At 33.2% G+C, this 26,713-nt stretch overlaps 3 long non-coding RNA genes and 1 pseudogene across 4 annotated transcripts; 1 reads left to right on the plus strand and 3 right to left on the minus strand.

Annotated features, from left to right (window-relative positions):
• The window catches only part of LOC126704220 (uncharacterized protein At5g50100, chloroplastic-like), a 105,898-nt pseudogene extending 93,056 nt beyond the window's left edge, over positions 1-12,842 (plus strand).
• LOC126703173 (uncharacterized) lies at positions 1,119-5,081 on the minus strand. Its single transcript, XR_007647959.1, has 3 exons — positions 4,789-5,081; positions 4,562-4,627; positions 1,119-4,442 (listed from the first exon to the last, which is right to left on the minus strand). It is a non-coding gene; the product is annotated as an uncharacterized LOC126703173 (long non-coding RNA).
• Positions 6,977-7,218, minus strand: LOC126703175 (uncharacterized). The gene is made up of 2 exons (XR_007647961.1): positions 7,171-7,218; positions 6,977-7,070 (listed from the first exon to the last, which is right to left on the minus strand). It is a non-coding gene; the product is annotated as an uncharacterized LOC126703175 (long non-coding RNA).
• A 1,092-nt stretch (positions 12,843-13,934) lies between the features above and the next one.
• On the minus strand, positions 13,935-17,122 carry LOC126703176 (uncharacterized). Of its 2 annotated transcripts, none has more exons than XR_007647963.1 (4): positions 16,501-17,122; positions 16,253-16,377; positions 15,802-16,152; positions 13,935-14,076 (listed from the first exon to the last, which is right to left on the minus strand). It is a non-coding gene; the product is annotated as an uncharacterized LOC126703176 (long non-coding RNA). The 2 variants fall into 2 exon arrangements; XR_007647962.1 differs by lacking the exon at positions 13,935-14,076 and adding an exon at positions 14,525-14,815.
• Positions 17,123-26,713: the final 9,591 nt, after the last annotated feature.

Raw genomic sequence — 26,713 nt, forward strand, 5'->3', positions numbered from 1 at the left:
GTCAATAAAGGAGTTTTTTGGGACACAATCACTCTGTTGCAGTGATACAGAGCATGCAAAGATTAGAAGAGGCTGTATCTTTAACTTTGGGGGTCAGTGTATTGATGTAATTCTTTTACTTTGGATTTTCCTGTATTGGATAAATATCTTATTCATCCAAAAAGAAAGATCTGCAAAAGGAAGAATTCTGCAGCATTCCATTTGGAAATCTCTGAGCTATTAGAAAGGATGCAAATTAAAATTATACGCACTCAAAAGGGTTGATCAGATTGGTGGCTGATGAGAGAGAAATACCAAGTATTTTCATATGTTGGTGAATAAAGGAAGACTGAATATTTAAATCTTAAGGCTCAAACTGCAGATGACCAATGGATATACTCAGTACAAGAAAGAACAAGGAATAGTGGATCATTTTAGTGGAATCTTATATCAATTCTCTATGGACCATATTTTGAGTCCACTTCAAGCAATAGACATGTAGTGCCTAGATACTAATCAATAGCAGAAGTACCATATGCCCTCTCAAATGACTGTTTTAAAGGCCTTTGGTCCAACTGGATTTCAAACATTCTTTTATCAGAAATATTGGAGAATTGAGATAAATGTGGTGAGGATATGCAGTCACAATGCAGTGCTGGTGTTAGCAGAAAATAAAGATACTGCAAGATAGTTTGACTCTTACACCAGCTTACTCTACCAGTAAGGAGAGGAATCACAAGCAATCATTATCCTATCAAGGAACCACAAGGTGTGCAGACATCAGTTAGAAGCCATTCCTAGATCTTGAGAGACACAATCAGTCTGGCTAAAGTGGCACCATGAATGTATATGCATGTTTTTTGGTCTAAACTTCCATAACCGATTTGTCAATTTGTAGTATTTTCATGTGGCTGCATGGTTAGGTCGGATGTGGTGTCCTAATTTTCTGGCTTCTGTCTGGTTTTGCTTCCCTCACTAATGAATTTTGGCATTGTCACAAATAAAATAAAATGGAAATCTCACTTTCCATAAAACCTTTCAACCTTAAAGTCGAGTTGTTGAAAATTTGCAAAATTGCATTGCAAATTTTGTTATCTAAGCAGTTGGATGTGAGATCTTCCGTAAAGTATAAAGACATATGCTGAATATAGTATAATTAACCTCACTTTGACTGAAATGTAAATAAATTCAAACTTCCACAAACAGAAAATTGCAAAGTGAAAATTGTGCGTACAATACGTCTAATTAACAATAACAGGTCACTAAAACAATTTCTTCCATTTGCACACCATTGTCTTCCTGTTCCCTTGAAGACAATGCTTGAGAAGCTGCTTTACTGGAATTTCTTTTGGATCCAGTCATATATCTGATCAACTAATTGACAAATCTTTTTAAACAAGCTACATACTACATTGAGTACTAAATTAGCTGTGTAGCACAGACAATGATAAACTTGTTGGTACGAATGACATGGTGCCCCTAGGATCAGGATTGGACATAAATTAACCATGAATAGCCAAAAGGGCGAAATGATTATTGCAACAAGTAGCTCTATAGCAATAATTCCAGAAACTAGACAAATGAACCTCAATCTGGGTAGGTTCTCAATGTCTTGAGGTAGTAGCTTTATACCAATACATGCAATGCCATGGACAATTGTAGCCATGATGAAAAACAAGATGATAGCAAAATGTGTATCAAGTGGCGAGACGCCCATGACTGGAAAGTGTAAACCAATTAAGGCAGTCGAAAATGGGGTGAGGAAGAGAAGAAGCCCATGAAATGCTTCAAAGAAAACAAGTGTTTCATCACTGGCACATACACAAATAAGAGATCCTTGAGCTTTTACATTAAAAAAAAAATAAATAAATAAAAAAAAAAAAAAAAATTTACTTCAATAATAAAAAAAGGAAATCCCTTCAGCTTTATTAAGTTTCTCTCCCAAACCTACCACAATGAGTGTAATTCAATGCAAAGAGATGAACAAGCCACTATCAATATACCCTTACTATAAGAAATAATCTCTGAAAATTTGTCTTATCAAGAGATGAATCAGCCACTATCAAGATTATTTCATTCACCCTTACTATAAGAAATAATCTCTGACAATTTGTCTTATCAAGAATTCTAAAAATTCAGTCTATCATATGTGTGTATGCTTGGGCAGTGGTGAGTTTGTAATAACTGAAGTCCTTCAATAAGCAACAGGTCTGATATAAGATTTCTTGTTCCTCATACATGCATTAATCTTGACGTTAAAATATAAACAACAACCAAGCCTTAGTCCCAAAACTTTAAAGTCTACTAGGGATCCTCAACAGAATAATCAGAGTTGGCCACATATATTATTTTCTGTCATTCTAATCATACTCTGTCTCCTTTATTGATATGTCATTTTTTACTACTTCTATTAATGTTATTTTAAAATTTTCTATAACTTTTTTCATTCACTCAACACGAACCAACTCATATCCTCATTGATGGATTAATCAATCTCCTTTGCACATGATCAATATTTATTAATTTAGTTCTAAAAATAATCTATTCAATATTGACGGTTTGTATTTATTTTTAGAACTAATTTAATAAAATCCATGTCACAAGAAAAACCAAATGGATTAATCATGTTTTCAATATAAAAGGAGATGTTAGCAAAATTTGAATACAAAAACTTCATTATTAATTTCGCATTTTTTTTTAATTTTGATAAATAACGTAAGAATATTATTAATAATAAAAAGATTGCCAAACCGAGTACATTGGGGATGTACTATGGGGGCACAAATCAGGAAAATTTAACATCTTAAAAACTGAAAATATAGACTATAAATAAAAAAATCTTAATATAGAAAGTTATATGCGTGTGTGTGTGTGTGTGTGTTGTTTAGCTATTTGATATAAGAAAAATTTTATTTCAAATTATCATGCCTTAGGCCTCAAATTGTAGCGAGCCTGCACTCATTTTATGAATATTGCTTTTTAATAGCCTTAAATTCGATACCATAGAGTTTAATTGGTGTTATAGCAATCTTATAACATTTTCCCTTTAACTTAATAGGTATCCAACGATCATACAATACTTTTGTGTACTTTTCCACTTCATTCTCCTTGCTCCTATCCTTTTTTGGCTTGAACTAACTGCTGCCTGAAGTTGCTCATTCCACCTCCAAATCTCTTTAGTTCATTGCACAAATCCTTTAGATTCTCTAAATACCTCTTAATCACTCTTTTAATAATATAACTACTCATTTCATTCCACATCTTATGAACAGCTTCGTATAGACCTCACTTGCCTTCTTTAATCATTTTATCTTTAAACACCTGTTTGTCTCCTTTCAAACACCCTTCCTAATTCTTGGGTTTCACTCTCTAATATATCATCTTTTTTTTTTTTTCTTTATCTTTTTTCTTTTTTCCTTTTTCACTTTCTTATACAAAAATCTAATGCCACGAACCTATACTGAGTGGTTACGCTCTCCCCTGATATCACCTTACAATCTTTACAACATCTACTATCAACATTTCAAGGATGAAATTTATATTGCTAATATTTGTCTCTCTTCTTGAACCAAGTGTTCGTTAATATTAAATCATATATTGAACAAATTTTTTGTTAATATTGAATCATAGATTGTTGCAAAGTCTAAAATAGCATCTCCTGATTCAATTCTTACTCCATAACCTTGACCTCCGTGAAGGCATGAACTCTTTCAGAACTTCCACTATCTTTTCCAGCATGACCATTCAGATCTCGTTCAATAAAAATCTTTTACCCATTTGGTACACCTTCAATCAATTCATACATGTCCTCCCATAATTTCTGCCTAACGCATTCTCCCACCCCTATTTGAGGAGTGTATGCACTATGTCAATAGTCTCTTCTCCTAAAACAAATTTTGTTTGCAAAATTTAATCCCCTATCCTTCCAACCTCAAGAAATTTTTTTAAGACATTTATCTAGGATTATCCATATCCATTCATATTTTCATCTTTTATTGTATACCATAATTTATATCATGTACTTTTAATCTCTCTACATTTCTCACCTACTCACTTAATCTCTTGAAGGTACCCTATGTTTATGTTCATACTAATTGTAGCTACTATTTACATTAGCTTCCCTGTTAAAGACCCAATGAAGTGTTTATACGAATTCTATTGTCTTGGACTAACTTCTTCACTCTAACAGGCTAAGTAGTTTATGCTCATGACTAACATATTTATACAAGAACCCAAATCTGTTCAATTGGTGATAAAAAGCTTTCAAAATTGAAATCTTAAATATATTAACAGCCGAAATTTATGTTGAAACTTGTAGAATACAAAAAAGGCAAATAACATTCAAATTTGAAAAAGAACCAAAAAACAAAAAACAAAAAAGAAAGGAGAACCCAAACTTGTTCAGTAGATAAACAAGTGCTTCAAAAATTAGTTCCGCCACTTTAATCGCAGCCGCTTTCAAGCTGAAACTCGTAGAAAACAAAAGGTTAAAAATCAATTATTAAACAAAAAATGATCCAATCATCTTGAAAAAAAAAATTGAAAAAGAAAGGAATAGAGAGAAAAAACCAAGAACCCAAACCTGTTCAATAGGCCATAAAAAGCTTTCACTCTGTTAGTTCAGCTCACAGCTTCATCTGAGTTGACTCTGATTATGAATGAAAAAAGAATATCAATTATTAAACAACAACAAAAAAGATGCAAGTAACAATCAAATCTGTAAATTGGAAAACAAAAATAAAGAAAATCAGTATAAATGCGAACTATTTATGCCCAAACGGGGGGTTTGGGTTTGGATCCAAGTCCAACCTCTGAAATCCAGGTTTCTTGACAGGCCATTACGGCAACCTAGACCTGCAACGAAAAACTTCCATCGAAGCTCACAACGCTTCTGTCCGCCGACGACGGATGCGGATGCCATACCCATCACTATTATTATTTGGCTGGTTTATGGGCTGGGGTTTCTGGGAAAAACGAAGGAGGAGGATGAGAGAGAGAGAGAGGCGTTGAAGGCAAAATGATACTTGTTGCCGTGTAAAGGCAAAATGAAACTCGGAGAGTTGGTTTTTCATTTTTTCTTTTTTTACCAACTGTAGCTTAAGCTTCGTTTGGATTGCGTTTTTGGTTCATGCGTCTGTGTCTACTGTCTTTTTTTTTTTTTTTTTTTTTTCTTTCTTTACAGCGTCTATTGCACTATTCATGTTTCATGAAAAGTGCATTAAACTTATCTACAATATCTTTCTCAAAAAAAAAAAAAAAAACTTATCTACAATATTTCTTGTATGAACAGTAACTCAAAAGTTTTTTTTTTTATTATTTTCAATTTTCAACAAAATATACGGTGTCCAAATGCACACTTAATATATTTCTTATATAAAAAAAACAAACACCGGAGCTTAGGATGTAAAAATATAATATTATATTATTAGCAAATATGTTATGAATTTTAGAGAGAGGAGAGATTTATAATATTTTATTATAGTGTAGTTATCTCTTCTCTATATATTAAGAAAATTAAAAAAGTTTAATTTTCTTAATATATAGAGAAGAAAATTAAAAAAGTTTTTTTTTTACAAGATAGAATTTTTATTTTAGCCTAATCTAAGTGTATATGTGTGTAAAACTCTCTTTTAGAGACTTGAACCCCGACTCTTGCCTTCACACCTCACAAGCACCGCTCAAAGGGTGCGTAATGGTAAAGTTAGTTATTACATTCTCAAAAAAAGAAAGTTAGTTATTGTCTTTTTTATTTCAAAAATGCCTCTAATTTAATTAAATTATCTCTTTATACGAAGAGAATTCAGAATCTCTATATATTAAAAAAATTGAGAAAGTTAGTTATTGTCTTTTTTAAGTTCAAAAATACCCCTAATTTAATTAACTTATCCTTATTCCTAAAACATAAAAATAAGGTTAAAATTGTAAATTATTAATAAATAAATAAAAACTACCCATGTTCTATTAAGCTTCCCACTATCCCATGTAAACAACCAAAACTACCCCATGTTTCTATAAAAAAAAAATAAAAAAATAAAAAAACTACCCCAAGTTCTTATAAAAAAAAACACCTAAAAAAAAAGAGTCTCATTGCATGCATAAAGCGCGTGTGATAAGGTTAGTATTATTCTATTGCATTGATTTATATTATTTTATTATGAAGTTTGTTGGGTGAACTGTAAACTATAGACTAACCAAAAGTTAATATGCTTGTTTTACAAGTACATGGGTCTACAATTGGTTTGGGCCACATGAGCCGTAATATATCTAACAAAGATCAACCTAATTGTTGAAAATGGGAACCATTCTTGCATCACTCTTCTTTGTACCACTGTTAAACTGAAGTTGAACTTGAATAAAGAAAGGCAGAATATGCTAGCAGGTCACACCACCAACAATACATGTACGATAGAAGTCTTCAATGTGCAGAAATCTGCAAAATATTTGAGGTTTCTGAGCTACTTCAAAAAACTTAACTCTTGAGTATGTGAACACACTAGGAGGTTTAGATTGATTGATGCAGAGTACCATCCTTTATTTAGAAACTCAGATTGTGGTAATGTATTTACCAATTGGGTTGTGTTGGGCTAGGAACAATATGTGTTGTTAGAAATGTCAAATAAGTTGCATGTATTAGGCCATGAATCCTGTTATAGAATTCATTAAGAATTAAGAATAACATATGATTTGAGATCCTAAGTGTAAACCTAAAAAAAAACCTAGACTCTTTAATTATTTTTTCTGAAACATGTTTGTATTTTCCTCATCCCATCAACAATGAACACATCTCATGGCTTAAAGTGAATGATGGATTTGAATTCGAACAGTCATTAAAACATTGCTCAAATTTTCAATGATTTCAACAACACCATTTCACTGACGTTTCAATCATGTTACTATGTCTCATTTCAATCCCATTTCTGTCACACTCAACTTTTCATTCACATAAAATAAACGTAAAATTAAAAGATAAACAAAGGAAGCACAAAGGAACACAGACCTAATAGTTTTCTGTCACAAAGATTAGGCTTTGGTTTCCATCTCAAAGTTGCATAGCTTCCAACATTTGCAAGGTCCACAAGTGACGATTAGCCCTTGCCCAAGTCAAAATGCCAAAAAAATTACATGCTCTGTTAATTGTTTAAAGAATCAATTTGTCATCAAATTTACATAAGCTAGAAAAAAAGGAACTACCTGAGGCCAATCATTGCCTCAACTGTATTTGTCTTGCAGTTCTAAAAACCAAAAAATGATCAAAATACTCTCGAAACACAAAAATTAACTAAAATACCCCTTGAAACCTAAAAAATGACCAAAGTACCCCTGGAACCTAAATATGACCAAAATAACCCCTAAATCTTAAAATGACTAAAATATCCTCGAAACCTAAAAGATGACCAAAATACCCCGAAACCTATAAAATGACAAAAATGCCTCTTAAACCTATAAGTCGATAAAAATACACCCTAAACCTAAAAAATTACCCAAATCCCTCCTAAAACTAAAAAATGACCAAAATACTCCCTAAACATAAAAAATGACCAAAATACCCCCTAAACCTAAAAATGACTAAGATAACTCGGAAACCTAAAGAATGATTGAAATATCCCCAAAACCTAAAAAGTTATTAAACAACCTCCAAAACCTAGAAAATTACAAAAAATGGCCCCAAAATCTAAAAGTTAACGAAACACCCCTAAAACCTAAATAATTAGTGACATTCCCTCAAAACCTACAAAATAACTAAAATACTCTTAAAACCTTTAATTTAAGGAAAATACCCTTGAAACATCCAAAATACCCCAAACCCCTATTTTGGTAATTTTAGAGGCTTCGGGTGTATTTTGTTCATTTTATAGGATTAGTGGTATGTTGGTCGTTTTAGATATTTTGAGGGGTATTTTGGTCGTTTTATAGGTTTAGAGGTATTTTGATCGTTTTAGGGGATTCAAGGCATTTTTGGTAATTTTAGAGGTTTCAGGTTGTTTGTGGTCATTTTAGAGGTTTTGGGTTTATTTGGGTCATTTCAAAGGTTTAGGGGTATTTTTGTCACTTTATAGGTTTGAGGGTATTTTGGTCATTTTTTAGGTTTCATGGGTATTCTGGTAATTTTTTAGGTTTTGGGGGTATTTTGGTCATTTTATAGTTTTTGGGGGGTATTTTGGTCATTTTTAGGTTTCTAGATTATTTTGATCAATTTTTAGGCTTCGGGGTTATTTTGGCCATTTTTTAGATTTTGAGGGTATTTTTGTCATTTTTTAGGTTTCGGGGGTATTTTGATCATTTTTTAGGCTTTGGGATTATTTTGGCCATTTTTTAGGTTTTAGAGGGATTTTGTTAATTTTTAGGTTTCGGAGGTATTTTGGTCATTTTTTGGATTTTAGGGGTATTTTGGTAATTTTTAGGTTTCAAGGGGTATTTTGGTCATTTTTTGGGTTTCGGGGGTATTTTGGTCATTTTTTGGGTTTAGGGGTATTTTTGGTAATTTTTAGGTTTTATGGGGTATTTTGGTAATTTTTAGGTTTTGGGGGGGGGGGGTATTTTGGTCATTTTTTGGGTTTCGGGGGTATTTTGGTCATTTTGTAGGTTTTGGGATTATTTTGGTAATTTTCAGGTTTCAGGGGGTATTTTGGTCATTTTTAGTTTTCGAGGGTATTTTGGTCTTTTTTAGGGTTCGGGGGGTATTTTGGTCAGTTTTTGGGTTTTGAGGGATATTTTGGTCATTTTTTGGGTTTCGGGAGTATTTTGGTCATTTTGTAGATTTTGGGGTTATTTTGGTAATTTTTAGGTTTTAGGGGTATTTTGGTCATTTTTTAGGTTGAAGGGGGTATTTTGGTCACCTTTTAGGTTTGAGGGGGTATTTTGGCAATTTTAGTGGTGTTGGGGCATTTTAGAGTTAGGTGATTTGTAGAAATGATAGTTGGATCATAATTAGGTCTAATTAGGTACCCAATTAAAACTCAATAAACATTAATGTTAATTGGATTTAATTGGGTTAATACCCATTTAACCCAATTAATAATTTGGTGAGTTTGGGTCTCATTTAAGTGGGTGGGTTTGAGTGGGCAAATGGGTTTGGGTTGATTTTGACACCCCTAACAATTACCAATGAACCGGTACTACTCTTCCCTCGAGACATTGGACATAAACTATAGTTGTAATTCTCTCCTATCATTTCGTTTTTGATATCTTCCTAAAGCTAAACCATCTCAAAATCAAAGGGTGTAGCAATATTGAGTCCCTTTTAGTTTCGCTTTCAATTTTAGAGGGATATCACCCAATTGCAATTGATTTGCTATTGTTGGAAATCGAGAATTGACCTAATTTTGTAGATCTTTCCGGTGGAGGAATGTTGGCCCCTAATCTCTTGAAGTTAGGGGTGGCAAAGTAAGTCCAAACCCATTTGTCCGCCCACCCACTCTAATTGAACTCAAACCCACCCAATTATTAATTGGGTTATATGGGCATCAACCCAATTAGACCTAGTTATTATTGGGTTTTAACTAAAAACTCATTGAACCCCATTTAACCCAAAAACAATATACCCAAATTCAATCCAGCCCTTCCCATAAAAAAAATTTAAAAAAAAAAGAAAAAGAAAAAAAAGAAACCCAGCCCTTAAACGTTTCAGGGTTTCATTAGCATTTTCCCTCATTTTCTCGGCCTCCAACCATATTTTAGTCCTCATTTTCTCGGCCTCCAATCACGTTTTAGACGGAAAACGTTTAAAACCCTCAATTGAGTCAAACTTAGAGATTGTCCCAAGCTCTTCTATATTCTCAGCTCTTAACTTACCCACCACCGAGTCCACTCGCCAGTAGTCCTCATTGACTCGAAAGAAAATGGAATTCGACTTGTCCACGCTCTAATGGCTTGCGCCAAAGTGAGGTTGAGGCAGTAGCAGTTAATTCGGTGTTCGAGTTGCACAAACTTTTAGCTCGACCCAGAGCGATCGAGAAAGTGTTGTCAGTGGTGAAGCAGATGAAGCCAGAAATCGTGACTGTAGTTGAGCAAGAAGCGAACCATAACGGGCCGGTTTTCTTGGATCGGTTCACTGAGTCGTTGCATTACTACTCAACCATGTTTGACTCACTGGAAGGATTGTTGAACAGTGAGGATAAGGTGATGTCCAAGGTGTACTTAGGGAAACAGATATGCAACGTGGTGGCTTGTGAAGGCACGGACCGAGTTGAGAGGCACAAAACGTTGACTCAGTGGAGAATCGGATGGGAGCGGCCGGTTTTGCACCGGTTCACCTTGAGTCGAACGTGTTCAAGTAAGTGAGTATGTTGTTGGCTTTGTTTGCAGGTGGAGAAGAGTACAGAGTAGAAGAAAATAATGGGTCTCTAATGCTGGATTGGCATACTCGACCTCTCATAGCTACATCAGCATGGCAACTCGCCCACAACAACAGAGCTGGGTTTGTTGTGACACAATGAGTCAACTCAGAGAACGCTGGTCAACTCGTTTACAACTTGTAGGCCCCACCAATACACATTTTAGAGTATTTTGGTCATTTTCACTTTAGTGGTATTTTGGTAATTTTGATAATTAGGTTTTAGTGGTATTTTGGTAATTTTGATAATTGGGTAATTGGATGGATTGAGGTTTGCTCGTAATAATTGGGTTGGGTTGGATTTGGGTTAGAAGCAATTAATTAAATGAGTTTTTAGTGGGTAAATGGATTTTATATACTCAACCCAATTACCCATTTGACACCCCTACTTTTATGGGTCTACAAGAAATTTCTTGAAAATTCCACCATAAAACCATGTAGCTCTATGGTTTGGCCATAGCAAAGTAAATGATAAGTGATAACTTTGTAGAATACATAATAGAGCATATTAACTTTGCAGTTTGCATACATAGATTTGGAGCATTTGTTGATCAGATTTTTTACAAAATAGTGATGAATCTCTGTTTGTTGTTTAGGTTATGGGAAGAATTTACGCAATCTTCTCATTATGTGTTTTACTTTCTTTCTGAATTTCTGTCAAGTCTAACTTCACTATCTTCTATTTATCATCACATGTGCATGTCATCTATGAAATATGTACCAATTTGTGGTTCAGTGGTCCAACCTGTGGATGTTAAAAGAAAAATGGGGGAAAGAAAACCCCACCAATAGAATTGTGTCTATTCCATGATTGGAATTAATTGGTACAAGTTCAAGATTGTAAAACCTTTGAATCTAATGTGTTCAAGACAATCACTAATTGTTCGGATATTAAACTCTGAAGGAGGCCTAACTGCAACAAAAGGATGCAGAACTGTGAATTACCAATGATCACCAACATGATTCTATCATATTCATTCTGTCAATGCTTGCATAGGAAATTTACTGAGGACCTCTTATAGGCACATGGAGAATGATTCTTACTAAGCCAATTTCCTTATCCGTCACCTTTGCTGTGATTAAACAATTTTTTCAATAGTTAATATCAATGGTGGTAGACACATTTGGAATTCTTTAGATATATAATTAGTTTGAAGAAGCTGGCTAAAGAGCTTTGATAAGATTTAATATTAGGTTGCCACTTTTTTTATTATTTGAGATTCATTTTAAACGAGGAAAATGAACCAATTGACATCTTTTGCAGGCATTTAGAAGACTATATGAACAAGTTGGTCTTGGATGGGTTTATGCCATTACCAAATATGAACCTGTAAGTTTCATTGATCTTTCTGATTTTAGTTTTACCCGTAGTTCAATCGAAATGCTACCATCTTGCAAACACACAGGGTTTTGGCTAATGCTCAATTGTCATTATGTGTACTAACTATAACAATATGCATTTAACAGATTGTGACAATAACTGATGCCATATATGGTGTTTGGGCTAAATATCGTCTTCAAATCACAGGTAAATTCATATTGCATAGACAATTTTGTGTTATTAACTCCTTCAAAGTTCTCATGCAGTCATGCCTTTTTTGCTTCAATGACTAAAACGTGATGCAATAACTGAGTTTTTTTTTTTTTCCCCTCGATTTACATAATCATAGAGTAGCACCAGCCTTATGATCTACACACCCAAATTAGTGACTTTAAATTGTTGTGATAAGTAATTAATTCTTTTGATAGCCTTTCAATTGTCAAAAAAACCTATCATTTGGGTTTAGTTGCACCATGAAAAATTCTTTTTGCATTTTTTTAATCTCTTTTTTTGTGCACAGTTTTTAAGTCAAACTTCTAGCATGCAACATAGTTCATAGGAAACTTGTGAGGCTTGCTTTGAAAACTAGCCACCTTAATGACTAATATGATTATGCTCAGCTCAATCAAACTATTAACTTATTAATATTTCATTCAAACTTATCTGTTTTTGTCTAGATTGACCACCTTTAGAAGAGATTTTGGGATCACGAAAGAAGAACAAGGTTTGTATGCTAATACTACTCTTCAGGTATTACCATATTTGAGGTATATGGTGCTGATTCATTTTAGACGTTCTGTTTTCATTGCAAGATGAAGTATGTAATGACAGAAATTCATGTAAGATGTGAACTTGCTCAATAGTTGCTAGAAGTCAGAGTTTTCCAGGCTTGCTCTTCATTTGCTTCCATATTTGATCTTCAAAAATGAGTTTTATCTGAGCTCATAGCTAGAACTTGTGAACAAGATAAAGAGGTGTGGTAGTTTTGTTTAAATAATCTGTCTCTCTGCCTCAAGAAAGAATATACATCTGTAGACCTTTTTTCAATCTCCCTGCTATATTGCTCGTACTGTCTTACAGCAACACAAGTGTATATTTTAACTTCACATACAATTTTCAATCAATTTTAGTCATCAAATAATCTAATGAGTCAATGTTCTTATAATGCATAATGATGAGATAATTCACTTTTGTTGGACAAGAAAAGGTGATAATCAAGAAACCTTACTTTAGAATATATAGATTAGAGTTTTTGTTTATCATTTGAAGCCACTTTCCACTTTGAACTTCAAATACTTGATCTGGTTTATTATGAAAAGATTAGTTTAGAAAGGTCTATATGTTCATGGCAATTCTGAATGTATATAAGGTTTGACAATCTGATTGGCTCTCAAACTTCATAATTTGACTTCATATACTGTAAGTTGTATTTCTTTTTCTGGATGAATACCTCAATCGATTTTTTTTTTCATCTTATACCCTTTCTTGGTTGCATGCAACCATTGGGACATGAACCCAAAAAAGGAAAAAATAAAATCTTGAATAAAGATTGAAAGTTCAAGGTTTTTTTTTGGGTGCCTCATGTAACTGCTAATTTTGTATTTCCAAAGAACATTATAGATTTTTTTTTTTTGGTACCTCATTCAATAAAAATCATTTTCCTGTTTGGTACCCCCTAAATCAATTCATTCATGATTCATGTCCTACCAAAATTTGTCTAATTGATTCTTCTAACTTTAGTTTGAAGAGTGTTCGAAACCATGTCAATTGTCTCTTCTCCTAAAACAAGTGTCATTAACAACATTACATCCCTATCCTCTCAACCTCAAACATTTATCTATAATTTTGGGTACCCATTTCTATTTCTATATTTTTTTTTTTGTATACCATAATTTATATATTGAATTTTCAGTTTATCTAAAAATTTCACCTATTCACTTAATCTCCTGAAGACACGCCAAGCTTATTGTCATACCACAAACCCAGTAAGGGTTTTAGAGAGTGTCAGGCCACTACGTGCTCAACTTATACGTGTCTATCTGCCTATATAATTTATCAAATGATCTAACCAATATATATTATATATTAATCTACTTAAAAATAATAAAGGTAAAATGAAACTTAACCATCAATCTAAAAAATTTGTTAGAACTATCATAGCTCTAATCCCATTAATGAAATAAAATCTTTCCAACCGGCAACCACAGCAATAATAATTCTCCCAACCCAAAAGATGTTCCAACAAAGTGAATCTATTTCCATTGAGTTGCCTATCAAAAGAATATTCATTTCCATTAGAGTCCGAAATTCTCAACAACTTTAATTACAATAATTATCTAAAATATCCATGTTGACGGATGAAAAAATTATAATATCCAAAATCAAAATAGTAAAGTCTTTAATTGCAACTGGCTTTAGTCCAATCCACAATTTGCTTGAACATCTGAAAGGAGAAGATAAAGGGGCCGGTGAGAAAACTCAATAAGCAGGACTTTTTTTTTTTAATATACAATAAGTAGGATGGGGCATGGGGATGAGCCATTTTAGTAAAATGCTACATTTTATACAAATCCAGCACTTCTATTAGGACTCCCTCTTTGGAACCTCCCTATTTGGAGCTACCAAAGGTGCATTGGGACTAGCTACAATATCGTACTTCCATTCATGACATGCCTCTAGGTATTAAAACCATTTCACAAAGTGCTCACAGCACGTTGGTTTCAAAACTAATCAATTCCATATATTTTGTAAATCTTTCCGAAACACATGCTTTCCATCTCTTGATACTTTCGTATCATTGGAAGTAAACTGCCGTGTACTGGTAAAATAAGAGTAGGAATTAGTTGTATTCAAGGCGACAACCCTCCAAGAACGTATGAAGAAGAGAGAAATTTCTGGAATTTTAATCTGATGCCTCTTATTATTCACTTCCTCCTTAAATACATAATCTTTGAAATTCAAATTATAAGCACAACTCCAACAACCTACTAATCGACTAATCCTATCCCAAGATAACAAGGGAAGTCCTATCATCAAGTGATTACTTATTGAAAACAACAATCCTAATAGCAACAATCCTAATATAATTCAAATAACAGCAATCCTAATTGAGGTATTATCTTCTTAGCAACCATCTTCTTCTAGTCATTATCTGCAGCTGCAACACTTAATCCAACAGCTCCCTAGAACATAGCATAAACATGAGCATGTATCAACATAAGAAGAGCGAATAACAGAATCTTAAGGCTCAAAATGGTAGACAACTAAGACAAGCACCAATTTCGTACAAGACATGAAAAAGCCTTATTGGATCATTTTAGTGGAATCTTTTTTTGTAGCATATCAATTCTCTGTAGAACGTATTATGAGTCAACTTCAAGCAATAGACATGCAGTTTCTTAGACAGTGATAAATAGCAGTACACAATGCCCTCTCAAATGAGTGTTTTAAAGGCCAATAATCTAGATAGATTTCAGATGTTATTTTATCAGAAATGCTGGAGCACCATGATAAATGTGATGAGGATATACAGTCACAATGCAATGCTGGTGTTAGCAGAGAAAGAATCCAGAATTGGTAAGTGCTGTAGTGGCAAGTAATTTTGACACTAGATAGAGCAGGATCCAAAAGAACCAAATCAAGAGCTACTGCTCATGTGTGCAAACACAGATAAAGCAATAGCCACTCTTGGGAATGCAACGCAAAAAGGATACTGCAATCAGTTTTAACTCTTAGACCAGCTATGACTACTACACAGGAAAGGAATCACAAGAATCGTGATCCTATTTAGTAACCACAACATTTGTAAACATTAGTTAGAAGGGTCCATTCCCAGATCGGAGTAAAGTAGCACCATCACTATATATGCATGGTTTTTGTTCCAAGCTATGGCAACTATGTTGTCTATTTGTAGTATTCTATTCTGGCTTCTGTCTGGTTGAAAGAGAATGGAAATATAGCTTTCCCTATACCTTTTAACCTTTAAATCTAGTTGCTAAAAATTTTAAAAATTGCATTGCAAATTTTATTATCTAAGCAGTTGGATGTGAGATCATTAGTAAAGTATAAAAACATATGTTGAAATTATTATAATTAACTTACTTTGAACAAACTGAAAATAAGTTCAAACTTCCACAGGGAAAATTGCGTACGTGAAAATTTTGCTTACTTTGTAGGTAGTTAACAATATCAGGCCACTTAACCCTCAATTACTGCCAACTGCATCCCAATGTCTCCTTCCCTTGAAGAAATTGCATCAGAAGCTCCTGACTGCAATATCTGTAGGAGCCGCCCATACATCCAACAAAGTAATCCATAAATATTGTTATACAAGATATGTACTGTCTTGAGTACCATATCAGCTGTTTTGTAAAGACCCTCATAAATTCCTTGGTACCAATGACGCAGTATACCAATGATCAGGATTGGACATAAATTAACCACTAATAACCAAACGGGAGAAACGATTAACGTGACAAGTAGCTCAACAAAAAGAATTCCAGAAGCCACACAAACGAGCCTGAATATGAAAAGGCGGGCAGCATCTTGAGTTTGTAATTTTATCTCCAAATACGCAATGATATAGACAATTGTAGCCATTATGAAAAGCAAGATGATACCAAGATGTGTTTCAAGTGGCGAGATGTTCAAGGCTTGAAAGTGTATACCAATTATGGCACCCAGAATCGAATTGAGGAAGATAAGAAACACATGAAATGCTTCAAAGAAAACGACTGCTTCATCACTGGCACTTAAACAAAAAATCCATTAGCTTCAAAATCCAGTCAAACCTCTTTGGTTTCTCTTCTGAGGTTTACAATCAAATTTGAAAAGGGAAAAACGAAGGAATAGAGAGATAAAGCCAAACCTGTTCAACGTGTGACCAAGAGTTGCCCAAATTGAAACCCTCAAACGGATTGCTAAAAGCACAGCAGCAAAAATGCTGAAACTTGTAGAAAACAAAATGCAAAAAATCATTGATAAACCAAAAATGATCCAACCATCAAAGTAACAATCAAAATTGAAAAGCAAAAGAATGAGATATTAAATGATCGCTAACGATCCACTACTAAATACAAATAGATCCAAGTAACAATCAATATTTAATCAAAGAAAGGGAGGCCTTGAAACTGGCGGATAAAAGGGCATAGGAATAGTCGTGGTTAGGGACCTCGGGTTAAGTTTTTTTTATAGAGGAGAGAGAGCGCGAAGGCGAAGAAGCGGCGTCGTTCAAGCACTAATTTCTGAAATTCCTAACCTCTGCGGCTGGACGCATGCCGTTGTTTGGATTTTGGGTTCTGAAATCCACGTTTCTTAACACAGACCGGCAACGACAAACTTCCATTGCCGTTGCCATCGAAGCTCACAACGCTTTCTGTCCGAAGCTATTATTTTTACAAAATAGCAAATATGACGGTTTACAAGTACAATGACAGAGCTCTCCTAGTAGTAGGAATTGATGTAATAGCTCCATCAGCTCTAGACTGCTGAAATTGAGAGATGAAAAAAAATAAAAACTTTCAATCTCAATGGCTAGTAAAAAAAATTAAAAAAAATGTGATAAAAATATTTTTTTTATTGAAAAGACCGGTTAAATTCCTATCTAATTAAGGAAACATTAAATTCCTACCTAAATAAGGAAAAATAACCTAATAACATATTTTAAGAATTAGAAATATATATATATATATATATATTTAAAACATTAAAATTTAAAATTAAATTTGTGGGGCCCAATAGTTTGTGGCCCTGACCCATTTATTCATTGGGGCCCAAGGCCCGAGCCGAGAAGGGTTATAACACAGGATCGGTAATACAAGTACAAAATAGCCTTGGGACATAGCCGATGACGATTCAGTCCTCGGCATGTCCGAGGTCTCACAGGAAGAAATGACAAAAACGGTATAGAAACAGCTTGGGAAAAAAATCTAAAATATTTATGTCAATAGAAAAGGGTACGCTGGAAAGTATAACGACCAGGGAAAGCTGTCCTTACTGCCATTCAATACTCTGCACCTGACAGAGCCATACTCTTCAGCTTTTACAACCACCCCCAACCATTCTAGGTATGGGCTGATGGGACAAGTATCAGTCTTGGAACGCCGATCCTACACGTGGACGAAGGATAAGGAATACAGGCTAGTATAAAAGGAAAAGTAAGCAATCCAGAGCAAGGGCTGGGAAAAATGGCCAAAAACCAGAGCCTCCCAGCCCGTCTCCAGGAGAAAGACTCCCAGGACGAATACGATTTAAACCATGTATGAATACCACGAAAAACCCGCCGTCTGGTGACTAAGGCCTAGCCTTTCAAACCCATGCTCTATAAATGATATTGTTTGGGCCTTTTTACGTGCGAACTCAACACTGTTACGGTTCGTTACAAATCGTGTCCATACAAAATTAATACAAAAAATAAAACTAGTATATTTTTCATGATAATTTGCTATAGTTGGGTTTGAGTTAAACTGAAACTCACTTATTTTTTTAACAGTCTTGAAACATTAAATTCCTACCTAATTAAAGAAACATAAGCTAGTAACGTATTTTAAGAATTAGAAATATATATATATTTAAAACATTAAAAATTAAAATTAAAATAATACAAAGAATAAAACTAGTATATTTTTCATGATAATTTGCTATAGGTGTCCTACCTAATTAAAGAAACATAACCTAGTAACGTATTTTAAGAATTAGAAATATATATTTAAAACATTAAAAATTAAAATTAAAATAATTCAAAAAATAAAACTAGTATATTTTTCATGATAATTTGCTATAGATGGGTTTGAGTTAAACTGAAACCCGCTTATTTTTTAATATTCGTGAAATAACTTTTATATAGGAAGTATCAAAATAAAACTCAACATTATTTTGTGCTATTAAATTTAACAAAAAATTTATTTTAATGCACAAAAAATTAAAAGTTGATTTATTATCTTTTCATATATTAATAAAAAAAAATTCAAAAGGCGAGGCAACCAGAGCACTGTTCTAAGCATATTCAGCATCCAACAGTTAACAGATAGTAATTAAGATAATAAAAATATATATATAGTGAAAACAGTGTGTATATATATATATATATATATATATATATATGATGAAGAAGAAAATGAAATCAGTTGACTAACCTTTCACGATGAACCGCAGAATCGGCAATGGTCTGCGACTCCAACTCTGTGCTCCCAGCCATTTTTTGGATTGAGATCATGATTGATAGGCGGGTAAAGTTTTTGCTGATGCTGCAGACTGAGTAATATTTTCTTATGGTAGAGACTCAGACTCAAATTTTGCTTTTACGATGGTGCAGCTCTAATATTTTAATTGGTGTTAACTGCGTTGGTCTAACATTTGCATTTCAGCTCTGAGCTAATATTATATTTCATTGAAGACCAACGGATGCTGCGGATGGATAAAATGTTGAAGCTGCTTCATCTCCTAATGACATACACAGACACAGTAAAACAAACGGAGAGAGAGAGAGAGAGAGAGAAGTGCACATTAGATATTTGATTGATTTAAGTCAAGTGTGGGAGCATTTGTTTTGTTTTGCTCTCTCGTGTTTTTGTAAATGGCAACAGATGCAAACATAAATGGTGAGCTGATGATGTTAGCATTTTGGGCTGGGTCGGCATTTGGGCTTATTGTTGAACCTTCTAATCTGGATAACCCATAAGACACGATGGTGGGCTTGGTTTTGCTGATGTTTATTTTTGGGTTTTGGGAATACTATGTGCATGTGTTGTTTTGTGGGCTTGTTACTAAATGGTTCACACCAGATTGTGGGCTTGTTATTTTGGGCTTTCATGAATTAAATAAATTGCTGTGTCAAAACCATTTTTTATTTATTTAATTCTGGTTGTAGGCTAGCATTTTGTTATTATACATTAAATTTTTACTATATATTATCTTCCTCCCTAAAACATCATTCACATCTTCTCTTCCTATTATCCCCTAAATTATATTAATATTTATTTAATTCTAGTTGTCATATAAAAGTATATTGTTGCTTCTTTTTTTCTTTTTTTTTTGCAATGTAAAAAATGGAAGGCAATGTTAGAGAGTTAAAAATATTTAAATATATATATAAGTTTTTTTAATAATTTTTTTTAAAAAAAAATTGTATTTTCAAGTAAGAATATGGTTATATTTGAACAAAGTGTAGGTTTTTTAGCAAAATATTATTTTGGAAAAAAGTTATCAAGTAATATAATTTTGTAAGTGGTGGGTAGATCTGGGTTTTCTAGGTCTGGATTGGCTAGGTCCATTGGTGGGTTTGAAGAGAGGCTGAGATGTTTTGGTTTGTGTTGGTATGGTTGAGCTGGGTTTGTTAATGATTGTATTGATTTAGTTTTCGGATTTAAATCTTTTTTTTTTTTTGGATAATTTGGTTTGTGTATATATATGGATTGCTTTTTTTTTTTTTTTTTTTTTTACAATATTCTTTTATGATTTTTTTTGTGTTTGATTTCTGGGTTTGTATGATTTTTTTTGGGTTTGTGCTCTTGTGTGTTCTTGATGGGTTTGTATGATTTTCTGGATTTGATGTGGCATTTATTTTGAGAGCAAATAGTTTATGTTTGTTATTGTGTTCTTTGTGTTTTTAAATTTGAGTTTGTGTTTGGTTCTAGGTTTGTGTTCTTATGTTCTTATGTTGATGTTTAAATCTGTGATCATGTTCTTGTTCAAAATGAATTAGATCTAAATTTATGTATTTTATTGTTTTTAATTCTGTTTTTTCTATTTATATTTTGTTAAAATTGATTAATAAATTTCTAAAGGGGCAGGAAACCCATGTGGCATGGGTGATGAGTGCTGCATTAGATTTTTTAAAATATTTTAATTCCTCCATCAGCCACCTCAGATATTTCCGTTTGTTGACTGACCAAAAGGACGAAAATAACACGCATTAATTGGTTTAGAGATTAAAAGTGGTAAAATTAAAATGTAGGAACCAAAATGGAAAAAAGCCAAAATATAAGGACTAAAAGTGCATTTACGCCTTTTATATTACGTGTAAAAAAATAAATTAAAAGTGTTTTGTGGCTTGTTGTTTGCAAATTTCAAGTTGTAGATCACCTGGCCTTCCTTGTAAACTAAATTGTTGAGTTAAAAAATGATTTTATGTTGAATTGCAACAGCCAACAAAATACTTGAAGATGTCATTTTTGCTCTCAACAATATATATATATATATATATATATATTATTGCAATAGGAAAAAAGTACTAGTGGTAGCACTGGCAGTGGTAGGGGACGGAAGGAGAAACTTACACGGTACAAGCTTCCACGAACAACAAATTTATATTTGCTTACATATGAAAGCTAAATTTTTTTAATTTTTTTTTATATCTAGAAAATATTATTGAATTTTTCTTTTTCAAATTTTTTGCTACAAAGAATAGCAGAAGTCTGATCACTATGCCTTTGCTTCACCCGCGCACTTTGACATCAGTCGCAGTTGATAGGATAGCTTCATTTCCATGCTAGCATAGGATGAGAGTGTTCACTAATTATTAATTCTAGCCACATATTCCAAGAGATTTCAGTCATGACAGTAGATCAACTTTTCGCCACAGCATTGTGTATGGAAAAAGCATAAAAACTAACCTTTTCTATTTTACATACTTGTTTTTCAAAACATTTCATATTAAATTATTTTATTTTACACTAAATTTTATTAAAATATCAAATAAAAATTAATCATTTCTCTTTCTTTAGTCATAACAACCAACATCCACTTTCTTCCTTCATAATACGTAAAAAAAAGAGTAAAAACTAAATGCAAAATTAATAATGTCAATTTAAATTTACACGATTAGTATAACAACCATGTATATTTACACAACTTTACCTGATTTGATATGGATGAATTTTGGGCTTAGTTGGCTAAAATGTGACTATTTTTTTATCATACAAACATTAATGTGAGTGCTCTTAAGTATTTAAAATCTTTTCTACAGCACAACTGGGGAAGAAGAGAAAAAGAATAAGCTGCAGGCACATTAGCAGGAAAATCTAAACAAAATCTAAACAAAAGAACTTTTAGAAACCTACTTGAGTCTTGAAAAGTCATGTTTTCACAATAACTAGTTTTGAGGCACGTGCAGTGCACATGAGAAATATCATAGAAAAAAAGTTCATAATAAACAACGTTACAATTCTATCACGATTGACTTTAATTAAAAGTTAATAGAAGATAATAGAGTTATTTGAGGACATTGAAAAAGGAAAGTGAATATATTAAGCATTGGAATATAACTGAAGTGGTGTGGCAAATGATATCCAAGATGCATGTGCAGCATATTTACTTACTTCAAGTGAACTATATACGTTGGATTTCCAAATCAATCTTCTTCCTCTCACTCCCTGGAACAGATTAGGAAAACATATAATAATACTAATAATAATAAAAATATTGACCAAAACTTGTAACTAAAACGAATCCACTTACCAAAAACTAACCAAAAGATGTGTATGTCAAAAGCTGTTTATGTTAAATGAAAGTATAAAATTAATTATTGTGAATTCGCTCATCCATGGAAATTGATATCCAGTAATTATACTTTATGCAAACTTGGTTGTTTTTGTTTCGGTTTGTACACACACAAAAAAAATAAATCTCATTGAAAACCAAATTTTGGGTTTCATTTCTTTCATGGTATTTTAATTTTTTTTTCAAGAGAATATGATTTTGGATATGCATGGTAGAATAGTGAAAATTTGTTATTCTTATATGTTTTTAGAATTTAGTTATTCTTTTTTTTCTTAGGATTTATTGTTAGATATCACATAACAACAATTCTAAGAGAAGTGAACTACAAACAAGTTTTGTTTAAAGATGATGAATTAAATGCTAACATTTTTTCGTTATATAATGTTTTAATTGTGGTGGAGAGAATAATCTTCTTGTATTTTGAATTGTGTCAAGTTTTATTTCATATGATATTTTGAATAAGAAAATTTTAGATATAATTGTGATAGACTTTATTTCAGATTTTCAATCTTATAATCTTCTTTTTTATATACTAAATTGTGGCAGGTTTTATTTCAAATTGATGTATTTCAAAATAGAAATTTTCAAAATGAATTATGACAATTTATATTTTCATTTATTTCCAATCCTATGTGATAGGATTTATTTCAGTTTAAAAAATTGAATTAATACCTTTTATGTCATTGTAATTGTGATACTGTATCTCCAAAGAACATTATGGTTGGACATCAGTCCTAGGCCTCTTTAGTGGTTATGGGGTCCGTCCTACATTATGTAGTTACTGCATGGTTGTACTTCGGTCTTCATATGATAAGATATTAGTAGAACATTTGAATTTTTACACATTGAAGACATTGATAGATGTGTGACTAGATGAAGAAACTCTTTTTGTTCTAGAAATCCAACTAATTAAAATGCCTAGAGAAACCTTTGCTTTCAATAATATTAACATTTTTTTTGGGGGGCTACTTTATTGTTTTGTGAGAAAGGAATTGAAAAGGATGCTGAACATATAAAGCCAATTGCTATATGGAGCATATGAGATTCACCATGGAATCTGGGTCTCCAGGAAGAGACTCTAGGGGCAAATGAGTATTGCAAGAGCTAGCTAAAAAGCAACGATTCCACAGATAAAGCATATGAGCCTGCGTATTGAGCGGTGCTTGGTGTCTTGAGGTTGTAATTTGTTCTCCAGTTATGCAATGCCATAGGCAATTATAGCCAGGATGAGAAGAAAGATGATGGCAAAATGTGAGTCAGAGCGGTGATTTGCCCAAAGCTTGAAAGTGTAAATCAATTAAGGCAGCTAGAAATGGAAGAATAAAGGTAAGAAGCCCATGAAATGCTTCCAAGAAACCGCGAGCTTCATCACTCGCACCACCCAAAAAAAAAATTTGGGCTTTAATATTACTTTTTCCTCCAAACATACTAAAATTAAAATCCCACAAAGTCCACTTAGTTTCTTCACCAAAAAGAAAAAGGAAAAAAGAAAAAATGAAAAAGAAAAAGAAAGGAAGACCGAGTCCACCAATACAAGTGCAATGCACTGCCAAGAGATAAACAAGACACCAACAACAATAAGCGAATGTGTGAGAGAATAAAAAGAACTTATTCTAGAAGAAAATATTCTCTTCAACGCTTATTTTACATCTATTGTTTTACGCAACATCTTAACTTTTATTTATTTATTTAGAATTTACACAATATCCATAATAAACAAAAACTAGAAAATGTATGGAAGCAGATTTGAACTCTGGTTTCCCTCATAAAGGAGATTAGTCAATTCCACTAATTTACAAGAATCTTGACATTCAAAGTAAATTGCATTCGTGGCTTGGGCATGGAACACTCTTGGTAATTCTAAAATGAAGCTAGAAGACTAACACAAAGCATAGGATGATCTAGTTTATCAAAATAATCCCAGTAACCTTGGAGACATCAAAATGCTGAAGGGGGAGATAAATGAGTGACTCTTCTAGGATGAGCTTTTTTCACGGCAACGTTCTCGTTCCATTTGGCTGCCAGTTGGGGATAAGAATACATGGTTTTCCACCAAAGAGCAAGCCAACGACAATGGAAAAATCACGTATCAGGTATCTTTGATGAAAGTGGGGTGTGGGATACATCAGAAAAAGGTATTGCTTCTACCACCAAAGGCTACTTCCAGAGGCTTTTTTCAACCATAGACCTGGCCAACAGGGGGCCTGTCCTAGACTTAGTTGAGAGGTTTGTCACCCCAGCAATGAACAATACTCTTCTTTAGGACTACACAACGGATAAGGTCAGATGTGCCCTGTTCCAGATGCACCCATTCAAATCACCAAAACCCGATGGTATGTCCCCCTTTTTTCTTTCAAAAATACTAGCATATTGTTGGGCATGATGTCACGAATGCTGTACTATCAGTCCTCCATTTGGACATCTTTTTACGAAAAATGAACTATACTCATATTCTCATGATCCCAAAAGTGAATGAACCAAAACATGTGTCTAATTTTCACCCTATTAGCTTGGGTAATGTGGTATCAAGGATCTACTCAAAGGTCTTGGCCAAGAGGGTTAAACTTATTTTGCCAAATGTAATATCGGATGCCTAGACTGCCTTTGTTCCTAACACTACTATAGCTTTTGAGGTCCTTCACAGGATGCGTAACAAACGGAAGAGAAAGTTGGGTCAGATGGCTGTTAAGCTCAATATCAGCAAGGCTTATAATCAATTAAATTGGTGTTTTCTACGAAGCATCATGATCAAGTTGGGATTTGATGAAAAATGGATTCAGTTGGCTATGGAAACGGTCTGTATACTCTGTGCTCATAAATGATGAACCTCATGGTTTTAGCTCTCCATGCTGAGGTATAAAGCAAGGGGATCCAAGGTAAATATATTCCGAGACCTTCAAGAGAGAATTACCAAGCGGGTTATAGGGTGGAAGGAAAAATATACCTCCAAGGTAGGAAGGAAAGTTTTAATCAAAACAATGGCCCAGGCTATCCCCACATACTCTATGAGTCTTTTCAAACTCTCTCTATGACTCTGTGATACTATTAACTCAACCTTGGCTAAGTATTGGTGAGGGCAAACGAAGGAGGAGAAGAAAATACACTAGATCAACTGGAAGAAACTATGTTCACCAAAAGCTAAGGGGGCCGGGAATGGAATTTCATGACATCCATGCTTTCAATCTAGCAATGCTTGCTAAACGGGCTTGGAGACCAATACACAATACACATTCTTTGTTTTATAGAGTTTATAAAGCACGGTATTTTCTTGATTGTTCTTTCTTGGAAGCTGATATAGGGTCTAACCCCTCCCATGTATGGCAAAGTCTCTTGGCGGTTCGTGAGATTATTAGGAAGGGGTACTTGGAGATCTTTCTAGACTCTACTTTAAATAGTCATTTTTTTCCTGATAGGCTTCTAATTTTTTTGAACAATATTCTATTAAAATAAAGTTAAGATATGTAAAAAAATTCTATTTATTTAGCAGATGGCATAGGGTGAAAGAACTGAAACAAAGCTTTTTAGAAAATACAAGAACCAATTTGACATTAGAAATATTCAAAAGATGAACTTCAAATTAATTGTTTTTTAGGGGTAAAATCTGTATTTTTTGCCTAATTAGTCTTCTTGAAATTTTGAATGATTGCCACCTATTAAAATATAATTAAGATATGTTAAAAAAATTCTATTTATTTAACAGATGGCATAGGGTGAAAGAACCAAACCAAGTTTTTTAGAAAATACAAGAAACAATTTGACATTGAAAATATTCAAAAGATGATCTTCAATTTAATTTCTTTTAGGGGTAAAATTTGTAAAATTATCCTAAAAGAGAATTTATTGTCTTCTGCTTAATAAGTTGGAATAGTTGGTGGCCAACTTTTCCAACCAGATTAGTATAACTAGAATTATCATTAATATAAACTAAAGTTAGTATTTCTTTCTCGCTTTGAAAATTTTCTTCTATTCCTAATGTCTTGCATAATTGGCTTGCAAGAGAGTGTTCCATCCCCCCAATTATTCTACTTATGCTGTCACTTTCTTATACATTCATGTGAGAGGGACATGTAGTACTCTCTTTGAAAAGTACTTGATAAAGATATGTTCAAAGAGCAATTTTTTCCCCTAGGCAAATGTTATTCCATACATGTAAATAAAATGGATCCTCAGTCTGATTTCACTCAATTTGAAGACAGTTGATCATTTAAATATGACTAGGTATCGACAAGATATTGTTTCACACATAAATGTATTATGGGAAGGGACCTCTTCCATTTAACTTCTCCAATTCTATACAATTTTAATCAATCTAATGATCTTAAAACTTCACGTAAATAACACAAAATCAAATAATTACACGTGTCTTCATCCCTTCACAGTAGCCAAAATATCAGCACATATATTTGCTTCACAGTAAATGTGTCTCGGTATGACCTTTCATCCACGCCCTTACTTACTATTAGTCGTTAACTCATGTGATGCACGGGAAAGCTATTGAGTATGAGTTATTATTTAATCTTTGTTTATTTGCTACAATAAATAAATGGAAAACAAATTACTAAATCACTATCATTAGAAATCTT

Source organism: Quercus robur, chromosome 10 (assembly GCF_932294415.1).
Source record: "Quercus robur chromosome 10, dhQueRobu3.1, whole genome shotgun sequence".
NCBI lineage: Eukaryota > Viridiplantae > Streptophyta > Magnoliopsida > Fagales > Fagaceae > Quercus > Quercus robur.